The sequence below is a fragment of the Ictidomys tridecemlineatus genome, chromosome 12 (assembly GCF_052094955.1).
Source record: "Ictidomys tridecemlineatus isolate mIctTri1 chromosome 12, mIctTri1.hap1, whole genome shotgun sequence".
In the NCBI taxonomy this organism is placed as follows: Eukaryota; Metazoa; Chordata; class Mammalia; order Rodentia; family Sciuridae; genus Ictidomys; species Ictidomys tridecemlineatus.
In genome coordinates this window covers 40,027,115-40,040,358 of record NC_135488.1, presented here as the reverse complement: position 1 = coordinate 40,040,358, position 13,244 = coordinate 40,027,115, and the positions used below count along the sequence as shown (strand labels likewise).

Here is a 13,244-nt window from a genome sequence, read left to right as displayed (position 1 = left end):
AGCAGTGGATGCAGAGGCATTGCTCCAATGTCCTGCTACCTCCTGACATGGAAAGAACATCTCAGAGGCTTGTTGTATATCCATCCTCACCCCTGCTTTTCTTTTTAATAACTTGATTTATTTATTTATTTATGTGGTGCTGAGGATTGAACCCATGACCTTGCACATGTGAGGCAAGTGTTCTACCTCTGAGCCATAACCCCACCCCCCTACCCCTGCTTTTCTGTCTCTCCTTGAAGTCTTAAGTGACCTCATTCCACTCATTCTAACAAGACTTTAGACATTCCCCTTCTCCAAAACAAGAACTTTTCTCCTCTGATGGATACCCCTCATTCAACACCCACATCTGCAAGTTCCTGCAAAGATAAAACAATTAGGTGCTCTACTAAAATTCTCAGAACCGATGCTCTAGCATCGAAAATGCTGCAGAGACACTTGGCTTACACCAAAAACAAGCTCTGCCATTGACTTCAGGTCCTTCCCTGCTAGGAAAGGAGGCCAAGTGCTATCCAGATGCAGCTAATAGAATTTTCTCTGTTCTCTGGCTTTGATTCTTCAGAATTAAACACACACACATTCTCTCTCTCTCTCTCTCTCTCTCTCTCTCTCTCTCTCTCTCTCTCTCTGAAATATAATTTGGACCACAGCACACATATCAATATGGCAAATACTAATTATTTACAGAAGAAGGTTCTAGACCTGTGTTTGCTTGATGTTGTTTTTATTATTTTCTCAAAAGGCTAGGAGCAAAGAGCATCCTGTGGCTGTCCTCCTTAAAGTCTTCCATGGCTCTTCCTTTCTGGCAAGTCTCATGGGTTGTACAGCCAGGAAGGGGAATGAATTTGGAGGCCAGAGCTAAAGACAGCCCAGCCTGTGAAATCAGATTTGGTGTTTTCTGGCACAGTTTGGAACACTGACACCTGAGCCCAATGATCTGTCCAGAGAGTCAATTTTTAAAACACTTGTCTTTACACATGAAAGGCACATCTTCATGGAAAGATTAAAGGAAGGAAATGTGACTTATAATTACTGCTAAGCATCTGTTAGCAGTTGTGTTTACTAACATGGCCCATGAAGAAGGCCAAAATTATGTCATGTTTCCAAACCACATGCACACACACACACACACACACACACACACACACACAAATTCTAACAATTAAAATATTCATGACACCTATCAAATAATTGTGAAAAACGGGTAAAATTATATGGATACAAAGGAATTTCAGAATACGCTGCTGAATTTGTAAAATGAATCAATTTTTTTTCTCTTTAATTTTTATTGTTGGTTGTTCAAAACATTACATAGTTCTTGACATATCATATTTCACACTTTGATTCAAGTGAGTTATGAACTCCCATTTTTACCCCGTATACAGACTGCAGAATCACATCGGTTACACATCCACTGTTTTACAAATTGCTATACTAGTGTCTGTTGTATTCTGCTGCCCTTCCTATCTTCTACTATCCCCCATCCCCTCCCTTCCCCTCTTCTCTCTCTACCCCATCTACTGTAATTCATTTCTCCCCCTTGTTTTTTTTCCCTTTCCCCTCACTTCCTCTTGTATGTAATTTTGTATAACCATGAGGGTCTCCTTCCATTTCCATGCAATTTCCCTTCTCTTTCCTTTTCCCTCCCACCTCTCATCCCTGTTTAATGTTAATCTTCCTCTCATGCTCTTCCTCCCAACTCTGTTCTTGGTTACTCTCAAAGAAAACATTTGGCATTTGTTTTTTAGGGATTGGTTAGCTTCACTTAGCATAATCTGTTCTAATGCCATCCATTTCCCTGCAAATTCTATGATTTTGTCATTTTTTAATGCAGAGTAATACTCCATTGTGTATAAATGCCACATTTTTTTTTATCCATTCGTCTATTGAAGGGCATCTAGGTTGGTTCCACAGTCTTGCTATTGTGAATTGTGCTGCTATGAACATTGATGTAGCAGTGTCCCTGCAGTATGCTCTTTTTAGGTCTTTAGGGAATAGACCGAGAAGGGGAATAGCTGAGTCAAATGGTGGTTCCATTCCCAGCTTTCCAAGATATCTCCATACTGCTTTCCAAATTGGCTGCACCAATTTGCAGTCAGTCCCACCAGCAATGTACAACCCGTCAATGTGATGTCTCTGGGTAAGGTACATCAAATATATGTTTATTCAGTGCAAAGTGTTTGTTTCCTTCAAGAAAATGTTTCATGATACATATAGGCCAGGAGCCAAAACCTGGAGACTTTCTCAGTTGAGAGAAGCTGGGAACTTTGTGTTTCATTGGAGAATTTCTGCCTAAATCTCAAAAGCAGGACCTCAATGACATGAGCAGATAGTGGGTTTATTGGAGAATGTCCCCCATTCCAAAAATGATAGTATGGACCATATCCCGCTAGGCCAAGGGTACTTTTGGCTTCTGCCTTCTATTTGATGATATTTTCCCCTCTCTGCTCCCCCCAGCTCACTCTTGAAAGGCCTTCTGTTCTGCCAGCTATAGTGACATCTGCTGGTGGACATGGGAAGTCACAAATCTGTGGGGACCCTCTCAACCAAACCTTGTTAAAGCTGCCATTTATCACAGGGGCAGGGGTGCGGGCTCTGGAGGGCTGGGCGTGCTGTCATTTCTCTCACACCCTCTCCCAAGAGAGCAACCATGTCTCAAGCAGCCAGTTCCCACCTTCCATTCGCAGAACTGAAAGTCAGGCAGATGCAAACCCCAATGCTATAGCGTGGGCCCTGGAGAAGAAGCCACCACTCCAGGTGACAATAGACTTGACTGGATGCTTGGGGACTGAAGCAAGGCAGTTCTCACCCACCTCTGCACCCTCCTCATTTCCAGCAGGCCTCTGCCTGCGGCTAGGAGAGGAGTGGAGCTCTGTCCCCCACCTGGCCCCGCTGTCTCAGCGCTGCTTTAAGGACAAACTTGCAACTAGGTGAGTCCAAAGAGGATTATTCCAACTCAGAGTTTCTTTTCTTCTGATATAACACAGGAGATGTCTACTTTGCGTTTCTGAGAAGTTCATGGTGTCCTAAGAACTCCATGTCACTTTGGCTACTCAAAGTGGGGTCGCTTGGTCAGCAGCACCAGCATCCCTGCTCAGAGCCTGTGAGAAACACTGCCACTCAGAGGTGCTGGCGTTTTGCACTGACAGAAGACACTTTGAAACAAGCCCCAAGGCCATACCTTCACACACCCAAGCTCATGTGCTTGTACTCCACACTGGGTTCCTCACCTTGGCGCCCTTGGCCCATCAGGCCACATCCTTCTTAGTCTGTAGAGGTCTTCCCCGTGCAGTGTAGACATTCAGCAGCACCCATGGCCTCTACCTGAGTTGTGCACCAGCACCCCTGACTTGTGATAACTCAAAAGGTCTCCAGGCATTGTCAAATGACCCGAGTGGAGGGGGAAAGTCACCTGTGTTGAGACCCATCAGCTTCAGGGTCACCTGGGACCTTGTTACAAACACACATTCTCAGACCCCGCCCCAGATTGGCAAAACCAGGAACTCCAGTGGGGCCCAGGAAACTGGTTAACTCTCTGTGAGACACAGGCACTCTGAGGTGGAAGAGGACTCGGGAAAGGCCCTGCAGTGAATCACTGTTTGGTGACAGACAAGTCACAGGGGCCACAGCATGACCAAGAGTTTGCAGGCCGAGGGGGATAAAGAACCCAAAGCTGGAGCCACATGGGAGGGTTTGCAGCCAACTCTTCCCCCTGTGCTATCTCCATGACCTTGGCCAAGTGACCTGATCTGTCAGTGCCTCAGTTGCCACCTATGGACAACAAAAGCACTGTTCCTCCTGCAACTATTGAATGATGAGGAAGTTTTTACGTTAAGGTGCTTAGAAGAGTGCTCCGTACCAAGAGCTTCGGACACGTCACCTACCGGTCTCATCTTCACCATCACTTTCCTGTCTTGACCCGGATTGTTAAGTCCCCTACAAGCCAGCCAGGCAGGTGCTTCATTCTCTGCCACATCCTCGGCTGGGAGCCCTGGCCTGGGCTAGATCAGGCTCTCAATGAACATCGGTGGAGAAAGGCATTGCAGTGTGGGAAGCCGTTCTCACACGTGATTGGGCAGCTCCCTGACTGGGTGTGAGGCCTTCCAGCTAAACTGTGTCAGAACTAATCCCCACCCTTTCTAGGTGCGAGAGCCCATCCGTGTGGGGGTGTGACTGACCATTGACCCTGAGACCAATCACTGACCCTGACCTTGGAATGCTGTCCCCCTCGACCTTCATTGGATGGAATTTTCCCCTGAATTTCTTGTTCCCCAATAAAAGGCCATCCTCTGGCGTGCTCTCTGTCTCTCCTGATAGTCTTGTGTAACCTCACTGCCCACCCGGTGGCTCGAGGCAGGAGCCAGAGGGAGAGCCGTCTCAGACCTGTTGAAAGAAAAAGGTAAATTGAGTTTATGTGTGTTTATTTTGATCTCACTAGTTAACTTCTATGCTTAGAACCTCTAGTATGAGGCTAGCGTGCTGGTCGCACAGCTGAATTTGCAGTGCCCCCAAGGACATGAGGACACCAGCAGAAGCTCTCTGTCTCAGGGACTTGAACTTTGCTATGGATCCTGTATGTTCTGCAAAGGGACCCCAGCTTCCTGGATCTGATTCTATTAGAAGGTGGCCTTGCAAATGTGGCAACTGGGCAAAACTGAGCTTTTCCATCCATGTGGATTAGACGGGACCTCAGGTAGATCTACAGGCATGCTGTAACCAACAGTCAATCAACACACGCTTAGAAAATCATGGAAAGACTAATGATGGGGGCGGGGTGCTTCACAGATGCCGGGTGTTTTCTTCCTCTACGTCTAGGATTCTCTCTATCCACCTCCTGAAGTCAGTCATACAACTATCCCCATTTCAGATATGCAAATACTGAGGCCCCAAGAAGTTACAGAACATGCCCAAGGTCATTGTCCAGTAAGCAGTGAAAGTGTTCTTCTCATGCTGGTCTCTGATTCCAAACCCACACCTGCCTTTCTTCCCAGGGCACTTCCTGGTCTGCACACAGGGATTATATGCCTTAAGATTGGGAGGACAATCCTACTTTCAAACTTCTACCTCACGTTATGCTGAAGACCATCCTTAGCAGCAGAGCACGTGTCTTATTTGGCTTAAAAACTCCATCTCTGGTAGTAATGAGATCTCTCTGCCACAGCCCCGCCACACAGCCATTTGGGCCCACAGGAGTGTGGAGAAAGAGTGACCACAGGAGTGTGGAGAGAGAGGACACAATTCAGGAAAGCGAAATACGAAGAAGCAAGAGCTGAATATAGTAGAACAGACAGGACCAGCAGAGAGAGCCCAGCTGAGAGGCCTAGAGAAGGGCTGGGGCGAGCCAGAGCATTCCACGGGTATTGATGAAGGTCTGCTGTGTGCCTGGCACTATGCTGAGAGGTAGACGCTGCACTGAGCACAGTCTCTGACCTTGACCTGCTAAAGATCCCAGTCTGGGGATTCAAAGCTGGATGACATTGTCCAGCACTATGCCATTTCTTCACACCCTAGCTGACCTCCAGCCCCCAGCACCATGGACCATTTGCCTACAGTGAAGGCCAGCAGCAGCTTCCCGCCATGGCTGGCAGGAGTGGGTGGAGAACACCCCAGCTCTCTCACCCTGTAGGAGGGCTTCTACTAGTAGCATGATCTACATGGACCCCCAGTACTCCTTATCAGGACTGTGCTTAGCCACTCAGTGACAACAACTGGCTGGTACACCCTGTCTTCCAGTTCCTAATCACTTCCTGTTCCCACCTGGAGTTTTCTAGCATCACCTCCCAAGAAAACTACTTGCTAACAAATCTGGATCACAGAGTCTCCACACTTTACCTCAGGGAAGCCAGAGCATGAAAGACGGTTCTAGAAATGTTTGCAGTGATCCCAGTCTATCTGGCCATTTTACCCCTGTTGTTGGTTCTCCTTGGCTGCTCTGACTGCCCTGATAGGTTTAGGAGAAAAGACTAGCTGTATTTTGGCATGTAAAAAGCATACAGGACAAGTCTCTTTCACACAACTTACCAAGTAGGGGCATATGATGTACCAGAGTTTAGGACTTCAAGGCTGCTGTAAAGTGGTTCTCGGGCTCTTCTGGTCCTCACCCTCACTCAATGTCTTTTTGTTGGTGATGTAGTTCAGCAATGGATTACTGGGCCAGAGACTTGTTCAATATTCCTCAGCAGTAGCAAAACGCTGTTGCCATTATAGGTAGCCAACTCCAGTAGTAGCATGATCTACATGGACCCCCAGCACTTGCCCCCAATCTTCCCCCCCCCAAGCAACCATGCTGTCTAAAATATACATCATGCTTAATTGTGTGGAAGAATTCTACATCTAGCCAAACCACAAGAGCTTGCAAAATCCAGCCCAATAACTTTTAGAGGATTCTCTCTCCAAAGCAAGCTTGCCAATGCCTGAGTGCCCACACACTCTATTGGCACCAACCTCACCTCCTTTTACAGTGCACATCCACCAAGATATCATCGCCTGTGGTGGTTGAGCAGGCCTCTCCAACAAACAAGGTGTTTTCAGATGCACGTGAATGAACTTACCAAAAATACTGGAAGAAAAAAATTCACTCTCTAAGATATGATGACGGAGCTGCTCTGTGATCTAGACCATCCCCCTCTCCTGCATCCTCTCTGTTTTCCTCTGTCTGGCTGGACCTCCACCTCAGCCCAGAAGGATGTGTCCTTTCTAGTCAGAAGCCCTGTCATGGCTTCCATTTCCAGGCCCTGATTCCTGGTTAACGCAGCCAGAGCTCACTTTCAAGGTAGTCTCTTCAGATCCCTTCCCTACCCTAACCACAGTGTGGGCTCTGGCCCCACCCTTACTCTCTACACCACCATTCCACATTATGGTCTTCCTGTCCCTCTCTGTGACCCAGGACTGCCCATGATCGACCCCACCCAACAACAAGCTGTTGAACCACGTGCCATCAGAAGTAGAAATGACCAGAGATGGCTAACTTGAAGATTTCACAGGTAGTACATGAGACAAGGAATATCCTGAACCAGTGAAATGTCATAAGATGAAGTCAATGAATCCTAACCTCAAGGGCAAATCCTACGGTACACTGGCTCTCAAATTCAGCTGCACACTGGATCCACCTGGAGCTGTGCATAGTACTGACCGCTGGACCACCCACTGGCCCTGGGCTGATGGAATGGCTCTGGGCTAAGATGGGACACTGGGGTTTGTAAATTACCAGTTGAGTATAATATAAAGCAAACTTTGGAGACATTGCTTTTTCCCCCACATGAAGAACTGTGTGCATACAGATGCAGAAGTACACAAATCTGCAGCATAAGACTCCTTGAGGGCCATAGATTAAAAGCACTGCAGTGACCAGCACCCTGACTAGGCACACCACCAGGCCCCTGGAAGCCTCCTATTTCCACCTTCCAGGTTTTTGCAGCCCTGCCATCCAAGCATGGAGGAGTCCTCCCTGCTGAGAAATTTCAGTGTGCAGAATGGAGAGCCCCTCTCTCCTCGGAGTCCCTGCTTTGACAGCAAGTGCACTGGAGGAGTTGAAATCAAGTGGGAGGCACATGGGCAGGCTTCCTGGATGAGGCCCTATTGAAGGGAGGATGGGATCTGAGGAGTGGACCAGAGAGAGGAAAGATGGGAAAGGGAGGGAAGCTGGTGAGGGCAGGGCGGCAGCATCACTGGAAAAGAGGCCCCAGGAGGAAATGCTACAGACTCTCAGCTGAAGACACCCGTGAGGGCTTGAGGTGTTTTCAAGCACAGCCTTCCTTGCCAATGAGTGAGCTTCGTGTTCAATAGACATTACACACTTTTTGCTGTTTTTTGTTTTTTTCTGAGAACCAATACTGAGCCGGACGTGGATGATTTAGTAAAATCATGTTTCTATTTCAATTAGGGGAGACAGTAATACACAAATACAGATTTAGAGGGAGATGGGATGGTAAAGGATGACGTCTATGAGTTTAGACATAAGAGAAAAAGCAAATCCAGGAGGATCACCATAAGCACAAGAGCCCGAAACCAGTATGTAGTCAATCTCTCTGTGCTCAGGAGGTTCCTGAACCCCCACCCCACACTGGTACCAAAATAGTACCTGCTCAGCCAGAAAATGTTCTCATTGCATCAGCTTGGAGTCCAGGTAAGACAGGTAAACAAAGGACAGTGACCACCCTGTAATACCACCTGGGCTAGGCAGGGCACCCAGGAGTCATTTCCATTCTCCTTGTGAGAAAATCGAAGACCTGATATCCTTTTCCATTCCTTGTATCCAAAAATAAATAAATAAAAAACAACATCTCCACACTTGATTCTCTTGTTTAAAATTCTAGTTCCATATAGGAAAGGTTCCCATGACTGGCACCTTATCAGAATCGCCTGGGAACTTCAAATTTTTCAGGTCTTCTGACCCTCCCCTGGGATCTAATTTAGTAAGTCTGGGGTAGAGTCTGGACTTTTTCATCTTAAAACAATCATCATCTTCATCATCCTCAGGTGATTTCAGTGCCCAGCTTGTGTGGGCACAACTCTTTGAGGAGACGGGCTGAATCCTGCTGATCTGTTTAGGCCTTTACACATCCCACCATCGGAGTGCCAGATCCTAGAAAGCTGAGTCCCCTGAGACTTCAACATAGTGTTCTTGTAAGACACCGGCTTTTAGAAGAAGTGTCCCAAATTGCCAGGGCCTGGGTCTAGCTCAGTGCTGTGCCAGTTCTACATATGCTTGGGCCACATTTCTCCTGTCCTGCCTTGTCCACATCCACCTCAACCATATGTGCTCTTTCTTGTTCCTTAAATATATTTTGCTGGGTTTCTGTTCATGACTAAAAGGCTCAGGGGTCACTCCAGTTGAACTGGGATAATTGGGCTGTGCAAAATAACCACAGGAGACACAAATACCTTTTTCTTTGGGGTTGCTGTGATGGCTCCTCTGACCTTAAGAGGAAGAGAGAGCGAGAGCACGCGCTGACCCCTTTTATTGAGGTGAAGCTATTCCAATGAGGCAAGGGGTCAGGTTTCAGGGGGCTGAGTATGTTCATGATGTCCACTGTCAGCAGGTTGACTGACACCTGGGTAGGCCACACCCAAGGGCACAGCAAGAGAAGGAAACACACACACAAGGCACTTCCATGGAAGATTCTATCCTAAACAGGGCAAGGGGTTATATTACAAAGAAATAGGAGAGCATAGCTCCACCCATGGGGCTGTAGCAAGACACACCCATGCATGAGACACCGACCCTTGAACCCAAGAAGGGTGGGGAAAGCTCTGCCACATTTCTGTGACTGAGCACCTCAGCACCCTGCCTGGGAGTGTGACTCAGTCACATGTGAGATTGGTCTCCCACAATATTTATTTTTCAGAGTCTGCTATATGGTTTTAAACTTGAGATTGCTACCAAAAAAGTGAAGAGCAGTAATTTTCACTAAAATAGAAGGTAACTCAAAAGTAAATTTCATTTTGTGAAAGTCTGTCTAGAAATGCTTGCCACATCCCAACCTCTGAGCCTGAGATCTGTAGTCTGGGTGGAAGAATACAAGTTAGCAAATGTTAGGTGGTGATAGTGGTGGTGGGAACACCCACACTAAATGAAAACTGTCTTAAATTGAAAGGCATCAGGAAGGAAACAATGCTTTCACTGTGTGAATCAGTGTTATTTAATGTCATGTCTACACCACTGCAGAATATCTGGTTACCATTTGGTTACATATTCCTCTGGTGTAGTCAAAATCTCTTGTGTTGGTAACTCCTCAATGCTCTGTATTCATAGCAATGGGAAAAATACAAATTAATGAAAGAACACTTCAGCAACATGTTGCTAACCGATTACTACTGCCTCCCACTACCTACCCAGACACTGAGTACCAGGAGGGAGTGCGGGTGAAATTCTAAGAAGGATGATGGAGAGAATTGGGGAGAAATTCTGCAGCCCAGGTTCCCTCAGCCTGTCTCTCCCTCTGATTCTCCCCAAGATAGGACTCAGCCACCCAATTCCCTCTTTTCTTGGCTTGAGTGTTCTGGATTGTTATAAGAGAAGGTTTTTGGAGGAGAGGGTCCTGCCTTGTATATTCAGCTCTACAGGAGCTTGGGGCAAAGCCTGGTAGACCTATCACACAATGTGAGCAGCCGACCGACAGGCCTGGGCCTTGGAGGACGACAAGGTCCTGTGAGCATCCCTGAAGCCTCTACCCTCTTTCTGTTCAGGACTGAAATCCACCAAATCTCCTGAATCTGAAACTAGCTCCTTGTCTGTGAGATTGTGGGATTTTACTCAATAAGCACTGTGCTCTGTAAAAGTGCACTGGGGGGGTGCAATTGGAAATATATGCTTTTGCTGATGTTGGCAATGATGAAATGGGATTTACTCTGGGAGTGGGTGAGCTTGGTCATGGGCAGAGGCCATTTGGGGCTATTGATTTAACTTGGACAACACTTATAAGGTGGACAAGTACATCAAAATGTTAACAACGATGAGACAGACTTTGTAAACAGCGACAACAAGTGGCTAACAAGTAGATGGGCAAGTCGAGTTCCCTATAGCTCAGAGGAAGTGTTAAGAAAGATATTGGTGGAATAGTCATGCTTGATAATTGCTGATGAGAGGGCAAAGGGGGCAGTTGGGTGGGTTATAGGTGGGGGGCATCCCAGGTTCCATGGTAAACCTGACTTTGGGTGGGTACATGGGGGAGGAAAAGGGAACAGGTATGGTGAAATTTCATCACAATAGCCACAAAGACAGTGTCACCCCCCTTGAGAACCTAAATTACATTAATATGTAAGCATAATTTGGGCTTATAGTTACCAATATAGGGTGTGCCTAATTTTTTAAAGGATTTTTTTGGAGAAATTCTCATACTGCAGTGCACTGTGGAGTCACTTGTGGACCGGGGTCAATCATTCAAAGTGTAGATTCCTAAGCTTTCATCCAGAAGTTTCTGATTTAGAAGTTCTAACATATTCGTACTCAATCAGGGGTAATTTTGCTCCCTGGGGACATTGGGAAATCTTATTTATTTATTTATCTATTTGGTGGCAAATGGGGTAAAAGGTTCTGTCCTCTGGTGGATAGTGGCTCTTCTCCCAGTGAAGCAATGTTCATACATGGGTTTTTGGGGAAGCATTTGATGGTGAGTGCTTTGACCTTCTTAGGGGATTAATCCATTCATAAATGAATACAGTCCTGGGAGGTGGTATAAATTGGAAGTCTTTTGTGCATGGATAAAGGATGACTTAAGGAACTATATATTTTTTTAGATGAGCTCCACTTCATCTTCCTCCTCATCATTATCCTTCTGATTTGTAATCTTATTCTGGTTATTTTATATCTTCATGTGCTTTTTATATTCCTCCTCCTCCTCCTCTTTCTCCTCCCCTTCACATCTTGCTTCCCCTATCCTTCTTCTTTTTCTCTCTATGACCTGTTGGCCTGCTCTGAGTAGCTTGCCTCTCCCACACACTTCTGCCTATGTATGGCCTCTGTTAAGGACCCCAAAATGGAGTGAGTTCACAAAGAATGGAAAGTAGTGAACCCAGAAGCCAAAAGAAATGTTTCTTCATTTAACTATTTTTTTCAAATATTTGTCACAGTCATGAAAGAAAGGATGTCTAACCAGGCACCCCACTGTGACCATGCTTCCTTTTTTGGTGGTAACCACCTCCAACTGGACCAGGCTTTCTAAAGCAGAGGCCACATCTTCAGAGTTTCCCTAATGCAAACAAGCATTCCAACAACCAGGAGAGGTCTGGCATCACTGCAACCCTCCTGCCATAATTCATATGTCATAACACAAAGTGGGTTTCATGCATCCAGCTTGTCCTTTCTTTGGACATCTGTTACCCACAATCCTCACTGGCCCAGAGCTTGCTCTCAATCAATGATGGATTGGATGTGTCTACTTTTGATTCCACTTTCTTAGCCTATTCTTTTTTTTGGTACAGGGGTTGAACCCAGAGGCCCTTAACAACTGGTCCATATTCCCAGCTTTTTTCATTTTAGACAGGGTCTTGCTAAGTTGCTGAGGCTGGCTTGAAACTTGTGATCATCCTGCCTCACCCTCCCAGGAGGCTGGGATTACAAGCATGAGACACCATGCCTGCAACTTAGCCAATCTTGGCCTTGCATGTAAGACACTCCAACCTCAGACTTGGTTATTTATGAAAATGTTAGAGAACTGGTCATAGGAGCCATAGGGATGGTATGTTTCACTGTGGACAGACTGGGATCGTGGCTGCTAGGAGTTCCTGGCTCACAGGAAAGAAAACAGCAATGAAATTATTTACAGATCAGCTTTTTGGTCTATGTGTTTAGGACGCCCTTAGCTGACAAAGGAAGGGATAATAACCTGGCTGTTCTGATCTCATTTGGAGATGGGCACACAGGCACAAAGGACTTGGAATTTTCAAGCCAAACAGGCTGTCTCCTGGCCTTGATGTGTTATTGTGTCCTGTTCCCAGTTGCTACAATACTGACATTTCTCCCCATAGGCAGGGCTTCTCAGGTCCTACCCCTGGTTTTTAACATGTGCTGTTTCAGTCCACATCAGTGCTGATTCCACTTGTAGCCCATTTTTTCCCATGTTACTGTTAAATCATCCCTATCAGTGACCCATGGTGTATACTGCTGCTTGAAGGAGCTTTTCTTCTTTGCCCCTCATGGATGTTAGCTTTTCAATGGCTGATCAGGTGCAGGGGAGGATACATGTTATGGAGGTCCAACAGGCCCTGGGGCAGCACAGAGAATCTACTACAGATTTTAGGTCCACTTCAGTGCAGTTTCCTTGGTGCACAAGGCCCACTACACATTCTGCCTGTTTTTCTAGGCTAAGGCACTCTTCTATTGGGTTGTGAGTTGTCCTGAGCCTGCTCGTTGATCATTTCTCCCCACCATCTGATTGTCCCACTTATTCTAATGCTTGGAGATAATTTGCAGCACCTCAAATTTATTCAGACCCTCCTCCTTAAGCAAGTGTTGGTCCAAAGCCCTCTACCCTGGCAGGTCACCTGGATCAGGGTGGGAGACAGGTCATCAGGGTATGTGCCCCGGAGGCGATACCCACTGGATAGTGGCCTGGGACATTCAGGAGACACCTTAGCTATGAATACAAGGGCACCTTCTTGTTATCCTGCTACTAGAATCTGGCCTCCATGTAATTAAATGGGGTCTTCTGATGGGCTACTAGCCCAATCTTCATACAAAAGACTGCCTGTACCTGCCATTGTCCTATGTGGAGCCATATTTCACTCGAGTAGAAGTTCCATTCTAC

The 13,244-nt window shown here is 46.5% G+C and overlaps 1 protein-coding gene across 1 annotated transcript in view; it reads left to right on the top strand.

The window, feature by feature from the left end:
• Positions 1–11,062: 11,062 nt before the first annotated feature.
• Positions 11,063–13,244, top strand: part of LOC144369271 (uncharacterized) — a 33,623-nt gene continuing 31,441 nt past the window's right edge. Inside the window, exon 1 of the mRNA XM_078028589.1 lies at positions 11,063–11,108. The gene's annotated coding sequence lies outside the window, so the exon portion shown is untranslated. The remainder of the gene's footprint in view (positions 11,109–13,244) is intronic.